We start from the raw sequence: 14,558 nt of genomic DNA, 5'->3' as shown, positions 1-14,558 counted from the left end.
ACAGGTACACTATTATTTAGTATTTTGAATAACATTACATGCCTGCAGATCTTGGCTTCTAAAAGCCAGTCTCCACTTCTCTAGGGATAAAGTGGCTGATTCCAGGGCAGAGAGAAGGAAAGCATAAAATGCCCTTGAAAAGTCTTGTGTCAGAAAGCAAGATTCTCAAAAAAAGATGAGGACCTGTCAAAAGGAAATAGGAGCCAGCTTGAAGGTACCTGCACTTACCAAATCTGGGACAATTCAAGCATCATTAATGCATAATGACAGAAATGGATTATAACGCAATGAATTTTAAAAAAAGAATTCACAAGGGCATACTTATTCTGAAAACGTTAAATAAATAAATATAAAGAGGGAAGAAATGACAATTCTTGACAGTGGAATACCAATTGATATACCAGAAGAAATTATGACATCACCATTTTGCAACCATTAAAGTAATAATTGATTCAGGTAGAATTATCAATACATGTTAAAATCAGTGATTGAAAGTTTGTTGGAGAAAGGATTTTTACACAGCATCAAAGTGACCTTGGATTTCTTATTTACTACAAAGGGATAAAAATGTTGCCTTTACAGTGGATGAATCTGACAGACACCACCCTAAGCAAATGGTCAAAGATAATGTCACCAATTATGGGAAAAATGACATGATGGGAGGTACTGGGAAGGACGTATTCTCTGTCTTGTAGTAACCCTGTCAAAACTACATATTCTTAATCTAAACACAAAGAAACAATCAGAAAAATGCAAATTGAGAAACATCCTATCCAACTACTGGCCTCTACTCTTACAAAATGTTAGTGTCATGAAAGACAAAGGCTGAGGACTGTTCTAGATTTAAGGGATTAAAGAGACATGTCTCCAAAGGCGACATGATTCTAGATTTGGAGGGAAGAGCTATAAAGGAGTATTTTTGAACAATTGCTGAAATTTAAATGTGGATTCTGAAAACATTAAATAAATAAATATAAAGAGGGAAGAAATGACAGTTCAGGACAGTGGAATACCAACTGATACACCAGAAGAAATTATGACATCACCATTTTGCAACGTACTTGTGTATTAGGTAATAACATTATTTAATGTGAAGCCTCTTGAATTTTATAATTGTGTTGTGGTTATGAGAGAAAGCATCCTTCTGAAGGATACACACTGAAGTGTATAAGTGTAGATAAAAGGTTTTGATATATGCAACTTATTCTCAAATGGTTTAGCAAAGATAAATGAGGCAAATATGGAAAAATGTTATATCAATACATCTAGGTAAAGGTTATATAGTAGTTTACTGTACTGATCTTGCAACCTTTCTGTAGTTTTAATTTTTTACAATGGAAACTAATATGTGAATATGCATATATTTTATTTTGACATTTATTTTATGTCATACTCTGTATGGTCAACTGGCTCTGGGGTCCTGCACTTGCTCACTGTGCTTCTGCCCCTCACTCTCCTCAAGCAATACCTTACCTCCTTTGAGTTATGTAGCCTGCAACAGTGAGAAGGGGAGTTGGGGGAGGCTATAAGACTGATGAGATTTCTGGATTGATGGGAATAATATATAAGCATGCATCTAACTCTACCAGGAGCCCTCATATGTACCTCATTTGAAATATAATTCCCATATCCATTTTGCCAGTTAGATTAAAGTATTTTAATTGCTCTGCAGGTAGGTTCCTTTGGGAATCTGATGAAAAACTACCTACTCAAGAATGAGAAAATGCAAATAGAGACCCACTGAAGTTAACAACATCTTCTAAACTACATTTTTTGTTGTAGTTGAAATTAAGACTCATTTCTATCTGCTTATTTTAATCAGATCACTGGCCAACTACCTCCTTGCACATTTTGGGAATAAGGCTTGATTTGGGATGGGAAAGTAGAGAAAGAGATGGCATGGGGTACCAAAAGGTTTTTGGCAAGTCAGAATTCCGTGTGAGTTCCGCTGAGTCTACAGGTTAGAGAAAGAAAGGCCAAGGATGGGGTAGAAGTAGGAGGGGCTGTGCCAAAAGCAAACCTTACCTACTTGGAAATGCAGCAGGTGTGCCCCTGAAAATTACTTGTAGGTGGTAAATGTAACCCTGAAGAAATACATGTCGACAAAAATTATTGCGAGCTTGGAAATGGTGAATGAGCTCGGGTTCCCCTTTCCAAGAGAGCCACTTCTCCTTCTCCAGTTTCAATCCTGTATGTGTCTTACGTGCTTTTGCTTCAGTAAAATGATAGCTATATACATTTTAGCAATTATTAATAGTATCGAACTCTGGCTTTCCTCTCCTTTTCCTCTCTCTCCTTTTTCTTTCTTCCTAGACACACACACATGCACACACACACATACACACCACTACTACCACCACTGGCACACCCCTCAGGAAAAAGAATAAAAGATAAGAGGGAGAAAGAGAAAATAATAGAGGCTTCATACAATTCCCATCTTTTTCATCTCCAGTTTTAGGTTCAGTGAGGTAGAGCAATTCAGTCCCCTTCCTATTTGCTTGACCTTTAAAATGTAACATGCCTACCTGATGCTGAGTTCTCTGTATTTGCCATTGAATGGGTTTAAAATGTTAAGATAACACTTCATAAGGCAAAAGGGCATACGTGAACAAAGAATGAGAAAGATGATGAGAGTGTGATGAAAGAATTAGTTATACAACATTCTTAATTTAGAATAAAATGGACCTAGAATGAAAATGTAGAATGAGGAGCGTTAGCAAAGAGGTGATAAAAGAGTAATTTGAAATGTGAGGTAAAAAACTTCATGATCACATATACATATTTTGCTGAAGCAGATAGCCCATGAACTTGAAAAACCAGATATATACCATGTTCCCTTGATCATGAGGAACTTCTGCATTTTTACCCTTTTATCACTTCAGGACTGAATGAAAGTCAATATGCCTGTAACCTCATGCCTGAATTTAGATTGAGTTCAAATTAAAGACTGGTGAAATCATTATTAAATAACTTTGCTTAGAAAATATAGATTATAAAGCTAGAGTGAATCCCTTGCTTTTCATGTTACAAACAGCAGGAAGCACATGAGAAAATGCAAATCACTGCCCTGTGCCAATTACAAGAGCTGCTTATTATTATAAAAGACAGGCATTTCTGAAATATGCTTCAGTCTGTCAGGTTTTTGAACACGTGGGCACCACTATGTTGAAGGTACTATTATGGAAGTAAACTGGACGATCAATGTTATTTAAAGAAAACTTTATTTGGCTCTTTTGATGGATGGGTTACCATGGTCCAGTTTTAATTTTTTAAGTTTAGTTTTAGCTGTGATGGATCTTCTCCAAATGAAGAATGTGTGATTCTCTCTAAACTTTGAAAATCATCTCAAAATTTTTGTGGCATCTCAGATGAGAGACTTTCCTAGGATCTTAAATGAAAGGGATCTTAGAGAGCATCATATGAGCCCATCTTCCCATGTCAGTAAAGGAATCTCTATAAAGTTGACAGGTGGCATCAAGCCCTGGTTTACTGCTTCCTGCCTCAGTACATGTCTCACATGTAATCTGTGTGAGACAGTTCATATCTGTACATATCATAGAAAAAATTCCTCATATTTCCCTCCTGGATGCTGCTTTCTGACTTCTGTCCACAGTTTTAGTTATTTTCTCTGGCACAGGATACTGCAAACAGACACTCATCTGTTATTATATTCTTTCTCCAGTTCTCCAGGAAAAACATTCCAAAATTCACTGTCTGGCTGATTGTGCTTCTAGCCCTCAACCCTCTCTTCTGCTTCTATGGACTCTGATTTGTCAATGTCTCTCTTAAAATATTGTTCCCACTAGTGAGTGAAGTAGCTTAGGTGTAGTCTAAGCAGTGTGGAACACTGGCCAGTAACCAGTTTCTCCTTTATCTAGGCAGTCTATTTTACAAATTCACACCAAAATTATGCTAGTTTTCTTTTTAGCAGCCACAATCCACAGGTAAGATTATGCCAACTAAATTCTTGGTCTTTTAAAGTACAATTATTGTTACCATTTTCTTGGGAAATTGATTTTTTATAAAGAAAAATAGTAATTCTGATGGTTTAAAATGCCGTCTTGTTTATTTTGCTCATAGTTCCAGATAACCTATTTTCCCATCTATCATATTATCCGATGTTAGTTATCTGAGCCATCCTCAGATTTCAGCATGCCTTCTATATCTTTATTGCATTAATTATTCTTTGTATCACCACCCCTATTACAATTGCGTGGCTCATAGTGGGCTCAGAATTGGTATATAGTACACTGGTAAATAGGGCAAAGGCTGGGCCAGCATGTCAGAGTTTGTCACTAGACATCTTCCAGTTTGGATTGCAGTAATTCACTGGTCATGAGTCACTGGATTTGGTTTTTCATGTAACCATGGGTTCCAGGGAGATTCTATATGCTACTCTGATGAGATTTTAAATAGGATCCTCAACATTCTAATACAGTCTGCCAAAGTGTAAACTGCTGAACACTGTTTCTTTCCTTTTAGTTCATTCTTTTCCATTATTGGAATCTTTTACTAATTCTCCCTAACCCTAATAGGGCACAGACTTCTTTGAGAGTGAGAATCATGTCTTAGTCATTTTTGATATCCCTAAACTTTTTAGCAGAATTCAGCAAATGCAGTTTAGTTTGACTTATATTGCATTTATGTGCTAGGATCCCTGGTAGACACTGGGAATGCAAAGATGCATAAGGCACTGTCTCTGCCCTTGAGAATTTTGAGTCTAGAGCGGGAACGCTAAAATCTGACTGCTTAGGTGTGAGTTCTGGCTCTACTAGTTACTAGCTGGTGACCTTGGGAAAATTGCTTGACCTTTCTCTGATTTAGTTTCTCATCTGTTAAATAGTGCTAATCATAGCACCTACCTCAGAGATTTAATGTGAGGAGAGTACAAACATGAACTAATACTTATAATGTAAAGTGGTAAGGGCTAAGTATATAGTTGCTGAATCACAGTGTTGTACACCTGACACCATTTGGTATGTATTTCAACATTTCAATAAAAAATAGGCAAAAAGAAATTATGTGATTGATGTAAGACTTACAACATGGCAACATACTTTCTGAATTTGAAAAGAAGCCAATAGGAAAAGTAAAGAAATGAGCATGAAAGCATCTGTTATGATGGGGAAGAGGCACAGAAAGAAGAGAAGGAGACTGGAAACATGACCACATCATCTTTGAAAGTGAGATGCAAAATTAAACCAAGTGCCCTCATATTTTGTACTTGCAACCAGTGAAAATCTATTTTCCATAAATAAATCTGATTTATAAAAGGGAGATAATGGTTTGGCTCTTCAATATTAAGGTAATTTCAGTTCTGAAACTAGTTCATCCTGGATGAATTTAAGCAGTATGCAATAAAATTGGTAATAATGCTCCCAAAATCAGTATCATGTTTTGTTCATCTAACCCAGATTTAGGAATTAGGTTACTCTAATCATATGACACATTAGGACTTACCCTTTATTCACTTATCTTGTTTCTGAGGAGTCTTATTTTGAGACTCCCAGAGTTAATGAAACCCTCAATAGTTAGGCTTTAGAGGTGTTATTTCCTAGTCCCCAGTACAGTGATCATCTTTTCTTTACAGTCTTAGCTTTGGTCACTAGCTGACATAGTGTGTCTCAGGATTCTCCACTGTGAGGTTATTTTTTCCTATGTCCATTCTGTTTCTTTTTTTAGGAAGAGAATAGTATGTGTAGCCTGGGCTAGGAGCGGGGAGTTAGATCCACCTCCATGATGGACGCTGAGGGTCTACATCATTTGGAAATCTTCTGCATAGGACATTTCTGTTCAACACCATTCATAAACAATCTGTATAGTATTTTATTTTTACTGGTGTGTGTGCCAGACAGTTGCGCCAGGCATTTGGTGATGCTGCAGCACCACGGTGTTTGGTGCTCAGGTCATGCCTGCCTGGCCGCGGTGAGCTCCTTCCACTGGCTCCTGTTCCCTCTGACATATTCCATCTTTGTGGGTCTTCGTTCTTGGTGTTACTTACTTACTTTGTGATCCTTGAATAGTGTCCTGAGTCCTTTATTTATTGTCTGATTTTAGTATCAGCCATTTCTTCAAAGATCCCTGGTTCCCTTTATTTGAGAATGGTATTAAAAATCTACATGTGCTCAGAGGAGAATGCAGGGAAATATATGCAACTCCTCCAACCTATGTATACATTCCTAAGCATAAAGATTTCAATGTGGAACTTTCTGTATGCATATTAAGCTAAAGATGAGTTTATTCTGATGTCTCCAACTGGATCCATTATCATATGGATATTGTCACGTACTCCTCGCTTATCTGCAACTGCACTGCAATATGGAGAAACCTGGCTCTCATCAGCTGCCATTTATTAAATTCAGTGATTGACCCATTCCAGTTTACAGGTATAGTGGTTCCAGCATTCTTAGCTAATACCCCCATGAAGAAAAATCAAGAACAGTGGAAACCAGCAGATGTCTGAAATAAAACGGTTTATTGAGACTTGACAGATGTTAGCCAGGAAAGGGACTCATTTCTGAGACAGGAAGTTTCTGGTTCACCAGCAGCCAGACCAGTGAGCAGAAACAACTTGTCTGCCAGACTCAAGAAACAGGGATCATTCATAAGGGGTCTGAGGGAAATAAAGTTCTTAAGTTTATACTGGTGTTAGATAAAGATGGTGGGCAAACGTGAAGTGAGAAAGTCCGGGGATAAGTGGATAGTCCGTAAGGAAGAATCCTGGATTGGTTGTTGGTGATGGTCAGACATTGTTCATGCTCAAGAGGAATGCTGTGCTTCTAGGACCTTCTAGATAACAGCTGAAATGATTTCACCCAGTCACATGGACTTTCTGGCTAGCTATGGCCCTGGCTATTGGATGGGTACCTTCCCTTGTCTCTTCCCCTGGTTCTTCAGCCCTTATGGCACTTAATTTTAGGACATCAGAATTTTTCCTTATCATGAGAAGGAATTTTCTAAACAGAGTCCACTGTTTATTTACATTACAGTTTGCCTTTAGTCTACATTGGCAAAGTTATTTAGGTCAGCATGTTTTGCTCCAACACTCACTGATTTTTTTTCATATATATTTTTTATTAAGGTAACATTGATATGCAGTCTTATGAAGGTTTCACATGAAAAACATGTGGTTACTACATTCAAACATATTATCAAGTCCCCTCCCCCACATTCCCCATTACAGTCAGTGTCCATCGGTGTAGTAAGATGCCACAGAGTCACTACTTCTCTGTGCTACACTGTCTTCCCCATGACACCCCCCACACATCATGTGTACCAATCATAATACTTCTCAAACTCCTTCTCCCTCCCTCCCCACACACACCCCCCGCCCTCCCCTTTGGTCACTGTTCGTCCCTTCTTGGAGTCTCTGAGTCTGTTGCTGTTTTGTTCCATCAGTTTTGCTTTGTTGTTATACTCCACAAATGAGTGGTCATTTGGTTCTCTGCCTGACTTATTTCACTGAGCATAATACCCTCTAGTAGTTCCATCCATGTTGTTGCAAATGGTAGGATTTTTTCCTTCTTAGGGCTGAATAGTATTCCATTGTGTATATGTACCACATCATCTTTATCCATTCATCTACTGAGGGACACTTAGGTTGCTTCCATATCTTGGCTATTGTACACAGGGCTATGATAAACATAGGGGTGCATATGTCTTTTTGAATCTGATAGTTTGTTTTCTTTGGGTAAATTCCTAGGAGTGGAATTCCTGGGTCAAGTGGTATTTGGTTTCATTCTCTTACATGTAGCTGTCCAGTTTTGCCAACACCAGTTGTTGCAGAGACTCCTTTAATGTATATAAATTGACCATAAATGCTTGGGTTTATATCTAGGCTGTCTATTCTCTCCCATTGATCTATGGGTCTGTTGTTGTGCCAGTACCAAGTTGTCTTGATTACTGTTGCTTTTTAGTAGAGCTTAAAGTCAGGGAATGTAATCTCCCCAGCTTTATTATTCCTTCTCAGGATTACTTTGGCTATTCGGGGGGTCTTTTGTTGTTCCATGTGAATTTTAGAACTATTTGCTCTAATTTGTTGAAGAATGCCATTGGCATTTTGATAGGGATTTCATTCAGTGAATTTTAGAACTATTTGCCCTAATTTGTTGAAGAATGCCATTGGAATTTTGATAGGGATTTCATTCAGTCTGTAGATTGCTTTAGGCAGGATGGCCATTTTGACAATATTAATTCTTCCTATCTATGAGCACAGGATGTGTTTACATTTATTGGTATCTTCTTTAATTTCTTTCATGAGTGTCTTGTAGTTTTCAGAGTATAGTTCTTTCACTTCCTTGGTTAGGTTTATTCCTGGGTATTTTATTCTTGTTGATGCAATTGTGAATGGAATTGTTTTCCTGATTTCTCTTTTTGTTAGTTCATTATTAGTATATAAGAATGCAGCAGATTTCTTAGTATAAATTTTGTATCCTTCAACTTTTCTGAATTCAGATGTTAGTTCTAGTAGTTTTAGAGTGGATTCTTAGGGTTTTTTATGTACAATATCGTGTCATCTGCAAACAGGGACAGTTTAACTTCTTCCTTGCCAATCTGGATGCTTTTTATTTCTTTGTGTTATCTGAATGCTGTGGCTAGGACCTCTAGAACTATGTTGAATGAAAGTGGGGAGAGTGGGCATCCTTGTCTTGTTCCCTATCTTAAAGGAAAAGCTTTCAGCTTCTCGCTGTTAAGTATGATGTTGGCTGTGGGTTTGTCCATTACTGTAGTTATGTTCTTTGTCATATTTTGTTTTTCATCCTTTGGTTTTTATTTCCTCTTACAATGCAAAAATCTTTGGGTTTGGAAAAATGCATAGTAGCATGTGTCATCCACTAAAGTGTCCCATGGAATTCTCCAAGCCCCACCTCATGATCTATTCACCATCTGTGTAATTTTGCCTTGTCCATAATGTTCTGGAAATGGGGTCCCACAGTGTAAAGGATATGCGGTCCTACAGTTTAAAATTCTTTTACTTTGCAATATTCACATAAGATTCATCCACGTATCTCAATGGGCTGATGATGATTTCTAGTGCTGGATAATATTCAATTACATGAGTGGGGAGGAAAGATAATTTTCCCACTATCCTCCTGTGTATGTGGCTGAGACCTTTCTGGTAATAAAAGATAGATTAACATGAGAAAACAAACAGAAAGTTAATAATATGTGTCTCTCTCATTGCAGGGAAAATGGAGTTCCCTCGGCCAGGCTGCTCGCCTGACCGTCACCTACTCACCCACTTGGCATGCCCTGTGCTTTCTCCTGACTCCTCAAAATGTGTGTGCATTGTGACCTCATGACTGCCTACTGAGCTTGTGCAGGCTTATGTACTGGTTGGCAGGACGTCATTGATGTCTGTGCTGCTATATAAGGATCTCTGCCTGGTGCTCTATTGCAGAGTGTGGATCAGAGACTTGCTGCATGCAGATACAGGAGGTGTAATCTCAGCACTGAACTGGCCACCGGGAGAATAAAGCTTGGTAGCCTTGTCCTGTTTTGGGCTCATGGAATCCACTGTGAACTTGCCAGGAGCTGAGCTCCTATGCTTCACCCATATATGTTAGACTCCTAGTAAAACTTAGTAAGTCCCACAAAAGACACAAACTATCACCGTAAATGACATCTTCATGTAAGACCAAAAGAAAAGATGTTGGCTGTGGGGGAGGCCAGTTATGGGAGGTTTTCAGGCAAAGCACCATAAAAAGGCATCTGCTTTTTATTCACATTTATGTCTTTGTCTGTGCTAAGATTTCTAGATTCAGTCATTCACCTCTTCCTGATTCAGAGGGGAGGACACCCTTACAAATGGAGATTTCCCTTGCACATGTAAATCTCATACAAAAGGCCAACTTCTAGTGGGTTTTCAGAGTTTCTCCTGTGTTTGCAGTTTCCTAATAATAACCAGTGTAGAATAATCACTCTAACAAAGAGGTGTATCCTGGGGTGACAAAACAGGTGCCCCTTCAGGTCCTTAACCATGGAGAAGTTGTGGGGATATTTGGCTCCCTTTCAGTCTGAATTTCCAAAATTTAATAGATTCAGCCTGACCGTGGCGAGGTGGCCCCACCTGCCCTGGGCCAAGAGCACATCCAGCCTGTGGGAGTGCAGGGAGCCCTCGGGCGGCCGCTCACCCACCTGCCTCCTGAGAGCGCATCTTGGGCCTCCGCCTGGCTCCCCGCGGTCAGACAGGAGCGCGTCTTTCTGTGTCCAGGGAGGCGCAGTGACCCACGGAAAGGTGAGTGGAAACCGGGAGAAGCCTCCTGGGCACCGGTTGAGGGGGCTCAGCCTTGGGATGTCCCGGGAGGAAGGGCTTGCTGTGGAGACCGGGGTTTAGTGATTTCTGTGTGAGGTGTGCGTGGGGCCTGGTTTTCCCAGTTGTCTTCGTTGGAAACACTGTGCTTTCCCCACCATGGGTCCTTGATTCCTTGGTCCTAGACCAGCAGCCGTCTGCTCTGCAACAGCCCCACTGCTCCACGGCTCCAGAACCCAGGTTCTAGCCAGGACTGAAGCCTCCACTCCGAGCTCCTTGGGGTTGGTCTGTTGTACAGGGTCCCGTGTGGTTTCACACATGTGTGGAGATAAAACTGCAGACATAACTCATGCATAAATCTGAGTTCTGTGAGATTGGGTAATGCAGAGATGGATGCAGAACTCAGAATACCAACTATGCTTATATAAAGGATACACAGGGATTTTGAAAACCCTCACAGCAATCTACGTAGATGACACTGCTAAACTTTTTGTATTCAAATGCCAAAGTTAACTGGCTTAAAAGTTGACTTACTTTTTGTTAAATTCTCTAGAGCTGTGGAACTATTTGTGTTTTGATTTGTTTTGGATTTTAGCTTGGTGTCTCTATTTTCCTTCCACATAGTGTTTCTGCATTTATGTATTCTTAAATCGAAGACCACATAATTTACTTATTATAAAATCTTATGTGTAAAACCAAGACATGTATCCAGCAAAAAAACATTCTGTGAACATAGGTCATGATATCAGTGCTTTTTTTCTCCCCAAAAGTGGAATATACACTTCCATAGAGGAAAACTAAAATATGTTAATTTTTTTAAATAAAGATTTAATATTATTTTGATGCAGACCAAATAGTAAATCAAAGTACATAATTGTATTTTAAATAATTAAATTAATATTGCAACTTATTAAATGTATTGTTTCCTCTTAAACTGCTCAATGGCTAAAGGGCAATGAATCAGCTTGCAGCTGCCCAACTTTAAAAGAAACTGCAAATTACCAATTTTTAGTGTTGCCAGCTACAATAATTTTGTATTAACTGATATTTGTGTTTGTTCTTCTCATATAATTATTTTATTATGTTCTGTATCTCCAAAAAGTTTTCCCGCATCTGTAGAAAATGTTTAGCTGGCACCACAGGATGCTTACTTACTACATAAAACCGCTACTTCTAAGACCAGGAGCTATAGCTAATGTATCTAATACATAGAAACAAACACAGGGGACCAGACAGAGGAGGAGCCAGAGGAATATGTTCCAAGCAAAAAGAACAAGACAAAACATCACAAAAAGTGCTAAAGGAAATGGAGATAAGCAATTTATCTGACAAAGAACACAAAACAATGGTCATAATGATGCTCACTGAACTTGGGAAAAGAACTGATAATCTCAAGGAGGATTTCAACAAAAGGACAGAAAATATAAAAATGAACCAGTCAGAGCTGAAGAATACAACAGGAAATGAAAACACAATAGAGGACATAAGTAAGCTGGAGGATGCAGAGGAAAGAATCAGTGAGCTGGAAGACAGGGTGGTGGAGAGTGACCAAGCTGAGTAACAGAGAGAAAAAAATTTCTAAAATGAGAATACATGAAAAATCTCTGTGACACAATCGGATATCACCTCACACCAGTTAGGATGGCCAACATAGAAAAGACTAGGAACAAAAAACACTGGCAAGGAGGTGGACAAAGGGGAACCCTCCTACACTGCTGGTGGGAATGTAAACTAGTTCAACCATTGTGGAAATCAATAAGCAGGTTCCTCAAAAAACTAAAAATAGAAATACCATTTGACCCAGGAATTTCACTCCTAGTAATTTACCCAAAGAAAGCAACTTCCCAGATTCAAAAAGACATATGCACCCCTATGTTTAATCTCAGCACTATTTACAACAGCCAAGATATGGAAACAACCTACGTGTCCATCAGTAGAAGAATGGATAAAGAAGATGTACATATACACAATGGAATACTATTCAACTATAAGAAATAAACAAATGCTACCATTTGCAACAATCTTGATGGAGCTAGAGGGTATTATGCTCAGTGAAATAAGTCAGGCAGAGAAAGACAAATGCCACATGATTTCCCTCATTTGTGGAGTGTAACAATGAAGCAAAACTGAAGGAACAAAATAGCAGCAGACTCACAGACTCCAAGAAGTGGAGGGGTAGGGGAGGGCAGGTGGGGAGGGAGGGAGAACAGGATTGTGGGGTATCATGATTGGTGCACATGGTGTGTGTGGGGTCATGGGGAAGACAGTGTCAGGGAAGACAAATAGGGACTCTGTGGCATCTTAGTACACTGATGGACAGTGACTGCAATGGGGTATGGGGCAGACTGGATAATGTAGTAACCACATTGTTTTTCTTGTGAAACTTTCATAAGAGTGTGTATCAATGATACCTTAGTAAAAAAAAAAAACATCTCTGTGACACCTCCAAACCAAACAATATTCTCATAATAGGGGTTCTGGAAGCACAGAAAATGCTTAACAAGATGAACGCAAGGAGGTCCACACCAAGACACATAGTAATTAAAATGGCAGAGATCAGCAATAAAGAGAGAATCTTAAGAGCAGCAAGAGAAAAGCAGACAGTTACCAGTATCTATAAGGCAAACTCCATAAGGCTATCAGATTTCTCAGCAGAAAGTTTACAGGCCATAAGGAAGGGGCATGGAATATTCAAATTACTGAGAGGAAAAAAAAACTGCAACTGAGAATATTCTCCCAAGCAATGTTAGCATTCAGAATTGAAGGAGAGAGGAAAAAGTTTTCCATAGATATCAAGGCTAAAAGATTAATCACCACTAGACTGACCTTACAGGATATGTTAAAGGGACTTCTTTAGATGGAATTGTTTTTAAATTGAGATGTTTTTCCTCAGTGAAATGTAGCTACACATCACTTACATAGTGACTTTGAAGTACAAAAGGCAAAAGTAGTAAAATCAGTAATACACAAATTATTAAGTGATATGCAAATTTAAAAGATGCAGACTATGACATTGTATACATAAAACATAGGGAAATAATAATTAAGATGAGGGAGTTTGGTGTAGATTTAGGGCATTAGGGTTTGGTTTAACTTTCATTAAGCACAAGTAGTCCATTTCCCCTGCCCATCTATCTCTATTGAGGCCTCCAGGATGGAAAGGACTTGCCCATGGTCACACATGAGACAGGGTTAGGCTGGACTGGTGGTTTTCTCTCCTTCCCCCATCTCAGTCCTGGGCTCTGAAAGGAGGAGAATGAAACATTCACTCTGGTGCTTTCAAGTCCACCGCCATCACATGTTTTGGAGTTCCTAGAGATCACATTTCCTCCTGCCCCACCTGGGCTGGGTGTTGATGGCCATACTCCTGGGCAGCCTGAGTGCCTGTCACACAGGGCCCTTGATAGGCATGTGTGGATTAATACAGGCCTGGGTGCAGTGACCTGCCAGCTCCCAAATGTTGCCTTCTTTAGGGCTGGCAGGGCGCTCTTGGGACTGGATGGATCCCTTGTCCTTTCTGGTGGGCAGCCACAGACAATCACACGTAGACAGGATAGCCCTTGGCTTCCGTCCACCAGGCGGGCATCCATGGTCCTACTAAGGCCAGTCTGGGTCCTGTCAAGCCTCCTTGGCCAGTTACTGAGCTGATCCTGATGCTGGGCAATTGAATAGCTACATATGCAGTATAGACAGCCCTTTGAGATGTTTCAGTTCCTAACAGCAGTGTGGCTGACACAGGTGTCTCCTGCTTCACAGCCTTAGTCTGCCATGAGAGGTAATAACTTTCTGAGCATTGAATGTGGTCCTGACCACAACAGCCATACAGCAGAGTTACATACATACAGCCCTGCGTTCCTTCAGCCTTCCAGCTGTAACCTTTGACTTTCATACTCATTGAAAATCAGAGACCTGAGAGCAACTGCCTCCCAGAGGGTAGGGAGATGCCTGTTACATTTACCACCAGCATTAACACTGCTTTTTCTGTCAGTGGATTAGCTTCTTGTGGCCATGGCAGGGCCCCAGGAGCAGCAGATGGGCAGATGCAACCCCCGACCCTACATGAGCTCCCTCCTTCCTTGGGCTTTGGACTCACTGCTGTGCACCGGGCCAGCAGTGATGTGGAGTGTGCTGCTTTCCCTGCCCGGCACCTGTTCTCATATCCAAATCTGCACCTCAGCTTTCCTGTCAGTCACCTGCCTCCATTCCAATCAGCTCCAGAAGGCAGACCCTATGTTCCACCCACCTTGAAGATGGGTGTGTGATCCCAGCCCATCCAACCCCACGTTCCATCCTCTGGGTGTTCTGA

At 40.0% G+C, this 14,558-nt stretch overlaps 1 long non-coding RNA gene across 1 annotated transcript in view; it reads left to right on the top strand.

The window, feature by feature from the left end:
- LOC130684125 (uncharacterized) overlaps positions 1–9,463 on the top strand; it is a 698,247-nt gene extending 688,784 nt beyond the window's left edge. Inside the window, exon 4 of the long non-coding RNA XR_008998274.1 lies at positions 9,187–9,463. This is a non-coding gene — a long non-coding RNA (uncharacterized LOC130684125). The remainder of the gene's footprint in view (positions 1–9,186) is intronic.
- The last annotated feature ends 5,095 nt before the right edge of the window (positions 9,464–14,558 follow it).

This window comes from Manis pentadactyla, chromosome 6 (genome assembly GCF_030020395.1).
Source record: "Manis pentadactyla isolate mManPen7 chromosome 6, mManPen7.hap1, whole genome shotgun sequence".
Classification (NCBI taxonomy): Eukaryota; Metazoa; Chordata; class Mammalia; order Pholidota; family Manidae; genus Manis; species Manis pentadactyla.
This window is presented reverse-complemented; position numbering and strand designations above follow the sequence as displayed.